Source organism: Octodon degus, unplaced genomic scaffold (genome assembly GCF_000260255.1).
Source record: "Octodon degus isolate 3935 unplaced genomic scaffold, OctDeg1.0 scaffold00093, whole genome shotgun sequence".
NCBI lineage: Eukaryota > Metazoa > Chordata > Mammalia > Rodentia > Octodontidae > Octodon > Octodon degus.
In genome coordinates this window covers 4267203-4275095 of record NW_004524669.1, presented here as the reverse complement: position 1 = coordinate 4275095, position 7893 = coordinate 4267203, and positions in this window count along the sequence as shown.

Sequence of the window (7893 nt, the reverse complement as noted above, 5' to 3'; positions counted from 1 at the left end):
AGCCCTGGCCCTGGCGAGCCACCCCCGGCGGGCGGGCGGGGACCGTGACGCGCGCCCATTGACGTCTCCGGAATCCCGGCGGCGGCGGACTCAGCCTCATCAATGGGGCTAAAAATAGAGACGCCCGGAATAGCCGCGGGCGCCCCGCCCAGCGCATAACCGCCCCCCCACCCCAGCGCACCCCAGTCGCACGCCTTGTTACATAACCTGACTCGGCCCCGGCCGGATGGGGGAGCTGCTTTCAGGTGAGGGTGCTAAAACCTTGTGAACAACACGCCCGAGGCAGGAGACTTACAAATAAATTTACCCGGGGCTTCCCCCGAGCCATGGGTGGAAAAAGTGAGCCCCAGAGAAGCGAGGTGAGACCTAAAGTTACACAGCAATTAGGCTGCTTGAGAGCTGGGCCTCCGCCCTGAGCCAGGTCACGAGTCCGTGAGCCTCTGTGTCACCCCCAAGGGAGTAGCAGGGCACCAGGCTTCCCCTTGAGAAGGCAGGTTATAGAGCAAGAGGACTTCCTGGGCACCAGGGAGTTCCTTCTCTGGAAGAAAAGTGCTTCCAGAGGCTAGGGGCAGCGGGTCTAATGGCCAGATGATGGATTCGCTGCTCTGGCTGCTCCTGTACGCCCGTGTGACCTCGATCAAGTCACCTAAGAAGAATCTCATCCACTTTTTGTAGTTATTGGCAGGCTGAGTAGCTGTGGGGTCTGCCCCAGCCCACCAGGGTGTTTAATTCAGCAAGACTTTCCAGCTGGATATATAGCTTAGCGAGCTTAAGCGGGAGCCTGACAAGCGCAAAGTCCTGAGTTTGATCTCTGGTACCGATAGCACTAGAACTCAGGGGACACACACACACACTCCCTCCCCCACCAGTGACTGGGAGGCCCACCCCTCTCTAATCATAGGCTCTAAACTCAGAGACCTCCCAGTAAGACCCTTCTGGGAGTGCGGGTGCTTGGAAGCTGTCTCTGCCAGCCTAGGACTAGAAAGAACCATCTTGTGTAGAGCAAACCTTGAGCCCCAGCAGCTGCCCAAGCTCCTGTGCCGCAGGAAGCCACAAGTCAGGAAAGGAGACCAGCCAGCAGTGTAAGGGGCAGTGGGGGTGGGGAAGGGTGCCCACGGGGGAGATCTTCATCTTGTTCCCTGCCTGCTCTCACCAGGCCCGGCAGAGTTAAGCATGCTTTCTACACTCAAAACCCTCCCAAAGAGGCCCCAGCCCCAGCCCTCAAGCCAGGGGCCACATTCTTCCCCCACTTATCTTTCTGCCCTAGAAACCTTTTTGAGATCTGTCCTGGTCTCCTGGGGTAGCTTAGAAGTCCCTTCCTCTTCCTGTTCCTAATGATTCAAAAAGAAACTCTATAACCCAGATTCAAGTATTAGGTCAATTAAAGATAAAGAAACTGAGGCTTCAGCACTGGTGAGGTGTCAAAGTGTCACGGGAGCCATGAGATTGCTTTTTGTCACTTGTCCCTCCTTCAGGCCCAGCAGCTCCTCTTAATGGGATTCCCAAGGAGCAGCTGGCCCACCGCCTCTTTTTCTTTTTCCAGAAGTCTAGCTTTTGCAAATACATTTTAAAATATTTGCCTGTGTAGGAGAAATACATTTATTTAGACAGGAAGGGAAAAAGAAAAAAAGGCTCAGTTACCAGTTTTTCCATGAAGGCTTCCAGCCCACAGAGGTCTCTTTTCCATAAATACTTGGAGCACAACTTGCCTTGATTATATATTCCCCTATTTGTAATAAAAGAAAGCATATTAAAAGATGTGGTGCTAACAAACACATATTTGTGCTTGTGTGGCTCCCACAGGCCGCGGAAAAGGAAAGATGGCGGGAGGCACATTGGAAGCATTGGTCAAAAGGCTTGGGATAGACGCTGGGTATCAGGAGCTGGAAGCTGCTGTGGCGGAGCCTCGTACACAGCAAGCCCTCAGCTCCTTGCTTTTGCCAAGTGTGTGATACTGACCTCCCAGTTCATGGGGTTCTAAGTCTTTGTAGCTGTGTGACTTCAGAGAAGCCACTTGCCATTTCTGGGCTTCAGGTCCATGATAATATGTCTGTGTCACAGGGTTGCCTTGAAGAGTGCATCTTTGAGAGCAGATATAAAGTATGCAGCAAGAAGTCTGACACATAGAAGGGTGGTTGGCACACAGGAGGTGTGGGAGCATGTGGCTCTTAGCCCTGTTCATGCACAGTGCATGCGATAGCTTTGCCCAGCTCCTCTGTTTATTTGGGGAGCTGCACAGATAGCGGCAGTGTCACCTCTGAAGCAGATGCCAAGATGCCTCAGCGGGCCATGGGGCAATGTCATTACGGCTGGCTGTCCATTAAGCTCAAACCTGCTGTTGTCTCCATTCAGATCCCTCTGCTGGTCAGTGGTCAAGCCACAAACACAGCCTTAGTCTTCTGATGCCCAGACTGGTGCTTTTTCTACTCGCCATCCTCTTTCTTCATACCTTGCATCCTCTTTTACACAAATCCCAGGACCTCCTACATGACTTGGGGTCTAGGAGCAGCAAGAACAAGCCCCTGGCCAATGCTGCCCTGCATTATTAGAAATTCCTAAGACAAGAAGATAAGGTGCTTCCAAAGTTAGCAGGTTTCTAGTGTGATAGGAAGGCAGGACATGGAGCAGGCATTGCACATGATCCGAGAAGCAGATGTCAAGATGCCTCAGTGGGCCGTGGGGCAGAATCTCGAGGACAAGTCTCAGAAGCCATACTGGGGAAAGAGAATGTGGGGCACAGTAGCTGAGCCTGTAATCTCAGCACTGGGGAGGCTTCCGCATGAGGATCACCTTAAGTTCAAGGCCAGCCTGGGTTATCCAGTGAGTTCAAGGCCAGCCTGGACTACATAGTGAAAACCTGTCTCAAAACACTAAAAAATGAAATAAAACAACCCAGAAGGAAAAAATGTAGGGAGCTGGGCATGCCAGCACTAGGAGGCTGAGGCAGGAGGATCACTGTAAATTCAAGGCTAGCCTGGATTATAAAGTGAGTTCAAGGCCAGTTCAAGGTAGAGGCGAGGGGTGATAGGAGGGGATGCCACGGAGAAGTCTGACCCCGGAGTTCACGAGCATGGGACCTGCACAGTTGGTGTCCTGAGGGTGAGAACTAGTAAGCTAAAATGTGTGCCAGACTCTTAGTGGCTTTCTCCATGTGCTCCCCTCAAGCTCAGTGTCATTAGGTCTGCATTCAGTGCACCCTCTGAGGGAGACACAGCTACTCCACCCCCACCTGCCCACTTCAGAGACAGCAAAGATGTCAAGGGGTTTCCCAAGCCTGTTTAGGCCCAGAAGGGGCTCCCCTGGCCTAGAATATGTAGAGGGGCTGTGGAGGGGATTCCCTTCCGGATTCTCTTCCTCATCTGGGGTCCCCCCACTTCTCAAGTTACATGGCAATGCCAGGGCAAAAACAAGGAGCACAAGAGCTGTCCCAAGGAGACCATCCAGCGCACCACCTTGGTGGGTTACAATGTCCAAATTTCATAAGGTCTCACCTGGTGCTTTAAAAAAGCTCCCACCCCCCAATTTTCTGTCCTTTCTTGCCCTGGGAGGCCATCAGGGCCAGCGTGAGAAAGTGGCCAAGGTCACTAGGCCGGAAATACGGAACTGGAATGTGAGATTTTCCCCTAAACCCAAGCCAACCAGAGCTCTTCATTAAAAACAAATAAAAGCGCTGTGTAATTTTTAAAAAAAAGTCAAACACGCTTGTTGTAAACAAATGCAGATGTTACAGAACTGCGTGACCGACCAAGCGCAATGCGCTCGTGGTCCCACTCCCGGGGGTGTAGGAGTTGGGTCATTCTCTGGCGTATGCTCCCAGATTTTCCTCCGCGTCGCCAGCCAGCGGACCTGGCCTGCCAGCCCTGCCTGAGGGGCCGGCGACCGCCTCGCCGGGCCGGAAGGAACAGGGCTGGGCCTCGCCCCGCCTCTGCTGGCTGTTCCCCACGCCGCGCTCCCGCTCCGGGGGCGGCCGCGCAGCCGCGCGCCAGACCCTGCTGTGCCGGGTGCGGCCGGGGAAGCCGCTACGTCACGGGTCCGTCCGGAGGGAGTCCGCCGCTGCAGCCAGGATTCCATTACATCACCCGGAGCACGGATCTGCGGCTCAGTAAACACCGCTGCAAACCATTGGCTGCCGTGCCACTCTTCCAACCAATAGCATGAGAGCATGCAAATAAGTCGTTGAGTTTAAACTTCCTTTGGGTCTGGTGGGTGGGAATAGACGTCATTGCCTGGGTGGGGGCACTTGGTCCAGGGATGAGAAGAAGCTGGAAATGTGTAGGGGGCTGTTTTGGGGGCCTTGGCATACCAAATCTGTTCCATCAATTGTGAAAGAAATGGAAATGTGACTGAGTTAGTGCCCATAATACTTGAGCTGACTATCCAGGGAGACCCTGATGCTTGGAGAACGAACATAAGCAATACTGTAAGAAATATTAGTCAATTTGGAGAGAAGGGAGGGGAGCAGAGAGAGGAGGTGCAGAAGGCTGTGCCTGCCTCGGATGCCCAGATCAGCCAGCCCTCCAAGGGACAGAGCAGACAGCAGAGCAGAACAGCTCCTGTCCTGATTCCAGCATAGTAAAGGAGCACCAGCGTTGAGCAGTTTTGCAGTATGTGCCATTGTACTGGTCAGGGTGCTCCAGTGAAGCTGACTTAACAGCAAATGTGATCGGCTTTCATAGCCTGGGTTTTACAGCAAAGATTCAACCAACTATGGATTGAAATTATTTGAGGGGAGCTGGAGAGATGGCTCAAAAGAATAAGTGCTTACCTGGGGAGCAGAAGGGCCTGAGTTCAATTCCCCATTCTGTCAAAAAAAAAAAAAAAAAAAAAATTTGAGGGGAAAATTGTGTCTATACTGAACACTAGCACATATTTTTTGTTTTTATTCTTCTGAACAATACAGTGCAACAACTAATTAAATAGCATTGATTCTGTATCAGGTATTAAGAGATAAAATATGGGCATAGGTTCTATATAAATACTACACCATTTGTATAATGAATTTGATTATCCTTAGGTTTTGGTATTCTCTGCAGTCCTAAAACCAATCTCCAGTACACTCAAAGAGACCACTTACATACAGGTATAGAGAAGAACTATTTTGATCCCAGCTATACCAAAAGGCTAAGACAGGAAAATGGCACGTTCAAACCCAACCAGCCTGGGGCCAGGAGGTGACTCAGTGGAATAAGCGCTTCCCTGGCAAGCGCAAGGGCCTCAGTTCAATCCCCAGTTCTGCAAACAAACAAACAAACAAAAACAAAAACAAAAAAAACAACCAGCTAACTTAGTCACACAAGGTCTTTCAAAATAAAAATCAGAAGGGGGCAGAAAAGGCATAAGTGCCTGCCTGCAAGTGCAAGGTCCTGAGTTCCATTTCTTGTACCAAAAAGCCTGGGGTGTGGGGCAGGGAGAGGAGAAAAGGGGAAGTAAAAAGAACTAAGATGTGTTGTGTACATGGTTCAGCTCCCCATGATGACTATAATCATTACATACTGCAAGTATACTACTAAATTTTTTAAATTAAAAAAAGAGAGCTGATGATGTAGCCCTCTGGTAGAGTGCTTCCTAGCATATCATATGTGAAGCCCTTGGTATCATCTTCAGCTCCCCCCCAAAAAAATTATTAGAAGGAATAGGCTCAGGAGACTTTGGAGGCAAGGAAGTTTCATAATCTGCTTCCTACAAACTGGAATCCTAAGAAAGCCAGTGCTATAGCTACAGTGTGAGTATGAAGGCCTGAGAACCAGGATCTCTGGTGTTGACGATGAATGTTCCAGCTCAAGGAGAGAGAGAATGATCTTGAGTTCCATCCCCAGTACCGGGGGGGGGGGGGAGAGAATTGGCCTTTTCTGGGAAATTTTGCTCTACTCAGGTCCTCAGTGAATTGAATGATGTCCCTTCCACAATAGTGAGACTAATCATATTGCTTCAAATACTGAACTCTTCCAGAAATGGCCTCACACACCCAGAAACCATGGTATGCCAGCTGTCTGGGAAGCCTTTACCCTGGTCAGATTGACACACATAATTCACCACCATTCAGTACTGAAAAAACTCATGTTCCAAGAAGCCCACAGTCTGCTGCCTGCAAGCTGGAACCCCAGGAAAGCCAGTCACACGCTGAGAAATCATGGGGAGGGGGAGGGAAGGGAGGAGAATCAAGAAAAGAAAATATAGTGGTGTACTCTGTAAGCCAAGGCAGGATTGCAAACTCAAGAACAATGATATAGATAGACTTGATCTCAAAGACATAAAAACAAATAGAAAATAGATAAGACAAAACTGGGCAACTTAGTAGGACCCTGTCTCAAAATAAAAACAACAAATAAGAAGGAACTGGGAGTGTAGTTCAGTGCTAAGGTCCTGGGTTAAATCCCCAGTATCTGCCCCCATCCTCCCACCTACACCCCCTGCAGAAGACAGGGAAATAAGAAAAGAGAAAGAGGGGGAAGGGAAAGAAGGGGTTGGTGGGCTTAGTTCAGTGGTTAAGTATGCACTTAGCATGCATACAGCCCTGGGTTTAATCCTCAGCACTTTCCCCAAAAGGGACATGGACAGGGATAAGGAGGGTGAAAAGACAAAGGGTCTTCCTTGCCCACTCTAGAATTTAGGGGTTGCCAGAGCAGGAAGTTTTAATTCTGTCCCTGGGTATGAACTGCTGACCAGAAGGGGCCGCCCTGGAGCGGCCAGGATTAGCTGGGTACTGTGTGCTGCCTCGGTCGCCTAGAGACGTGACTCGTGCACCCCGCAGAGATGCCAGCTCTGGTAAACGCGACAGGCGTCAGGAGAGTGCCTGGAGACATCTGCAGAAGCCACCCAGGGAAGCCCCACCTGGGTTACTGGCAGGAGCAGCACCTTTCTCTGTCCCCTGTGCCTTGGCCCGGTGCTCAAAACTCCCGGCACAGTGCAGCCAGGCAGGGTTTCCACGGTGCAGCAGGCAGTGCTGAGAGCCAAGGACAGCAGAACCCTGGGCCCTGGACTTTGTGTCCCTCCTGTTAGTGGGCTGGGAATTCGTGGCCAGGAACGAACAACCCACCCACCCCTCATTGCTCTTCTGGAAAATGCCTTACAGGGGCGCTGGGGAGATAGCTCAGTAGAATAAGTGCTTGCCTGGTAAGCACAAGGGCCTAAATTCAATCCCGGTTCTGGAAAAAGAAAAAAAAAAAAAAAGCCTTACATTTCTCCAACTGGGGCTTCTTCCTACTTGCTTGTTACAGAGTCCTAGAGTTACAGTGCAAACAGGTCAGTACTCCACAGAAGGACTTGCCAGAGAATACTTAGAACACTTATGTGGTTTCACTGTCAAATGATTTAAAGCATTAATTATATTTTAAAGGAAAGGGGTGTGTGTGTGTGTGTGTGTGTGTGTGTGTGTGTGTAGTCCAAGTTGGCCTCAACCTCACTGCCTAGAGTGGGCTATTCTCCTGCCTCAGCCTCCCAAGTGCTAGGATTACAGGCATGCACCACCATGCTCTGTAACATTTTAATTATTTTTACACCCCTTTTCCCTTCCTCCCTGGCCTTCCCTCCATTGCTTGGTCTCCTTCCCATTTGCAGAAGGTCTCTCTGTTTCCTATCACATCTTTTATCTTGCTCTGTAATTTATTTAATACTTTAATGTGGCATGCTAGTGCACACCTGTAATCCCAGCTCTTGGAAGGCTGAGGCAGGATTGCCATAAATTTGAGACCAGTTTGGGCCACGTAGTTCAAGGTAAGTCTGAACTATATAGCAAGACCCTGCCTCAAAAAACCAAAAATTTATACTTTGTGTTTCTCATATAAGAGAAATCATAGGAGAGATGGCTCAGTGGAATAAGTGCTTCCCTGGCAAGCGCAAGGGCCTCAGTTCAATCCCCAGTTCCACAGAGAGAGAGAGAGAAAGAGAGAGAGA